This window comes from Myotis brandtii, unplaced genomic scaffold, assembly GCF_000412655.1.
Source record: "Myotis brandtii unplaced genomic scaffold, ASM41265v1 scaffold382, whole genome shotgun sequence".
Lineage (NCBI taxonomy): Eukaryota > Metazoa > Chordata > Mammalia > Chiroptera > Vespertilionidae > Myotis > Myotis brandtii.
The window spans coordinates 1,462,918-1,466,881 of NW_005364671.1; the positions used below are offsets into that span (position 1 = coordinate 1,462,918).

Here is a 3,964-nt window from a genome sequence, read left to right on the forward strand (position 1 = left end):
GATTCTTGAGTAACCTTATAACCATGGTTTTGAACTCTATATCCAGTATTTTGCTTTCCTCCATTTCTTTCATTTGTGACCTGTTTCTTTGTCTCCGCATTTTGGCTGCTTCCCTGTGTTGATAGAGTGGCTTTGTGTGCTAGGTGTCCTATAGGGCCCAGTGGCTCAAGCCTCCCTAATTACCTGAGGTGGACACTCTTGGTGCACCCCTTTGTGGGCTGTGTGCACAATCTTGTTGTAGTTAAGCCTTGATTGCTGTTGGTATCACTGTAAGGAATTGACCTCCAGGCCAATTGGCTGTGAGGACCAGCTGTATCTACAATGGAAGAGCTTCTGTGCAGGAGACACCCTTATGGGGCAGGACTTGCTTCAGTGGGGCTTTGGCACTCACTGAGTCTGCCCCCTGAGTGTGTCTCTTATAGATGTGAAGAGTTGTAATTTGGATGGTCTCACTCTGACCACTGGGTAGACTGGCTCTTGGATCTCCAAGGAGGTGCAAAGGCAGCCATTGCCTGAGGCCACCCAGCAGGAACTACAGAGAGATCTGCAGATTCCTCCTCTTTGTTTGGGTTTTAGAGGTGCCCAGATGAGGCACAGCTGTGAAGTAATGCAGGCTACTGACGGGCCTTAGGCCTTCTTTTGGAAGCTCTGGGATTCTCTGACCCAGCTACAGTTTGACAGGTTTTTAGGCGGAGAAAGGCCAGTCCATTAGTATGCAAAGCCTTTGCATACAGCTTGGGTGGTTTGTAAATTGGGTGGGGCGGGGTCTCGGAATCACCAGAGCGGAGCAAACAGCAATGGCTGCCAGTCTGCTCTGCCTTGGAGAGGTCCCGGGGTCTGTGTCCCTCGGCCCCGTGCAGGAACAATGAATGCAAGCAGCTCTGCGAGAAAGCTGCCCTCGTGTTCCGGCCCAATCCTAGACAGTATAGTTTCTCTCTCTATGAGTCTAGGTCCCCAAATTCTCACCCAGAACTGGGGTTCAGAGCAGTGGGGAGCTTGTATCTCCCTCCTGATTTAAAAAGACAACAGCGTACCCAGCTGCCAGCCCATTTCGCGCGCGCCTCCGTACCTTTGCACTTCTGCACCTCTGCACCTCTGCACCTCCTACTGGACTCAATTGCACTTTTCTCTTAGTTATAGAATTTTCTCTGTAGTTATAGAATTTCCACTCAGCCAGCCTTCTCGTGGTTTTGGATGATATTTGTTTTGTCTTTTAGTTGTAGTTTTAATGTGGCTGTGTGCGGCAGCAAGTTCAGGTGTTTACCTATGCCTCCATCTTGGTTCTTCCTCGCCATATTTTTTCATGTTTTTTTATTGTAGTAAAATTTAGGTAACATAAAGTTTACTGTTTTAACCATTCTTTAGTGTATAGTTCAGTAGAATCAAGTACATTCACCTTGTTGTCAACTATCACTACTATCCATCTACCCATTAAACAGTAACTCCTCATGTCTTTCTCCTTCCCAGCCCTTGACAACCACCATTTTACTTTGTCTCTATGATTTTGACTATGTACCTCATATAAATGAATTCATGTTTGTCTTTTGAAACTGGCTGATTTTGCTTAGCACAATGTCTTTAAGGTTTATGCATGTCATAGCAAATGTCAGAATTTCCTTTTTATGGCTGAATAATAGTCCATTTTATGTATATACCACAGTTTGTTGCTGATTTTGCTTAGCACAATGTCTTTAAGGTTTATTCATGTCATAGCAAATGTCAGAATTTCCTTTTTATTTTGAATAATAGTCCATTTTATGTATATACCACAGTTTGTCTATTCATCTGCTGATAGGATATTTGAGTGGCTTTTACCTTTTGGCTATTGTGAATAGTGCTACTATAAACATGGGTATACAAATATTTATTTAAGCTTTGCTTTCAATTCTTTTGGGTATATAACTATAAGTAAAGTGCTGGATCATATGGTAATTCTATGTTTAACTTTTTCAGGAACTATCATACAGTTTTCCCGTAGTGGCTGCACCATTTTACGTTTTTACCAGCAATGTGGAAAGGTTCCAGTTTCTTCATATTCTTACCAACACTTATTATTTTCTGTCTTTTTAATGATAGCCATCTTAGTGGATACGAAATGATAGACATATTTGAGCATGGGATGACTATTTTGTATAGAGGATAAAATATGAATTAGTCTGTTAGAGAAACATATTTTCTGTGGGGATATTATCATCATGGGTTTTATTTTATAGTGATTTGAATGAATGTTTATGTAGACTCTTCTAGTAAATGATATTCTAGTTGTTGACCATAAGTTGTTGAGGGGAAGGAGGAGGAAGCTTCACATTGGCTTAGTGTTTTATACTTTTCAACTTCCTTTCTGCTGCTTTTCATAGCATCTCCTAGTATTAGGCCTGTTGCATATGGCTGTGCAGGTTGAAAATGGCACTTCCTGATGATGTGCAACAGAATGGTCTTAATGAGCATGTGAATGTAGGATTTGATGGTCACTCTCCCTGCTATGTTGGTAGCTTGAAATCGGCAAACTCTTTAAATCACAACTTTTTGTTTTGGGAGAGCCAATTTATTAGTTCATTACTAATCCCTAGTAGATTGTGAGCTCCTTTACATTATTTCTGCCACAATGCCTGGGCTGTGATTCTTTACTGAGTTAATGAATAAATAAGTGATAGAATATATCAGGTGCCTTATTATTCTATTCTACTGCCTGACTCCTCCTGGCAGAGTGAATTGCAGAATCTTGTGTATTTTTTTAGAAGTTTAGAAATGGCCCATTGTCATGGACTGCAGTTTTCTTTCTCCTTCAGAGTTTGAACCAAAAAAAAGTGTCTATTGGAAATCAAGGCTATTAAACACACATGTTTCAATAGCACAGTAAGGATGGCATTTCTGTCCATTATCACCTTGTTAAGCTACTCCTGCTATGACTTTGCTGCCTACTAAGTTTTTGGCATCCATTGCTTAACTGCCTGACTCACCTTTCAGTTTCCAAGTTGGAAGCCAATAGTGTGAACCATCTCAAATTAGCTGAAAGATTTTCTTTTACATTATAAGAGATAACTGACTGATTAAATATCTCTATTCATAGATGGTATAATTTCCAGCAAATGAAAATATAATGTCTTAGGATCTTAAAATATTACTTTAAAAACTACTATATTAAAACAACTTGTACTGTTTTTTCTATTAATGCTCCTGTCAATTTATCAAAAGTAACAGCTATGTAAAATGAAATTTAAAGATGTTAGGAGTCATTTGGACTTTTAGCTTAAAAAACATCCTCTATAATTATGATGCATGTAAGCTTAAAAAACAATAATACTTTGTTTTCTAACCATTCCATATGCCATCTATTGTGATCTAAATGCAAAACCATTTTTAATATCTTTTTAATTGTGAAGAAGATAAATATTATGTTTCGATCTCAACACATAAAAAACTGGAAATTGCAACTTTCAGAAGTTCTAAGTTTTATACACCATATCTACATGACCTGTAGTTCCTTAAATTTATTTAAAAAATGAGATGTACTGGTATGTATTAAATACGTAGCAGATTCACTCTTGTAACCAAGGAGGTAAGTAGGCAGATCTCTTACTAACATAAAATTTTTTTTTTAAGTTCTCTCACTTTACACAACAGGTTAAATATTTTGTTGGTAAAATTGAGACAGATAGAAAATGACATTAGACAACATGCATGTTTGTTGGTTTTATTTAAAGTGCGAAAATTTCAAATAGTTGTAATTAGGTGTAAGCGCACTCTATCTCTAGAGGTACATCTCTCAGTGTCAGCTACTTAATTGCACGTTGAAATACTGTACTGTATGCAATTAATATACCACAGATACTGAAGATGGTTGACTCAAGAATAATAATAAGAGTGGGGGCATTTAAAAAAATATATTTTTATTGATTTTTAGAGAGAGGAAAAGGGGGATAGAGGGGGGAGAGAGAGAGAGAGAGAGAGAGAGAGAGAGAGA

At 38.3% G+C, this 3,964-nt stretch overlaps 1 protein-coding gene across 6 annotated transcripts in view; it reads left to right on the forward strand.

The window, feature by feature from the left end:
• The window catches only part of FAF1 (Fas (TNFRSF6) associated factor 1), a 356,513-nt gene that overhangs the window by 158,520 nt on the left and 194,029 nt on the right, over positions 1–3,964 (forward strand). The window lies entirely within an intron of this gene.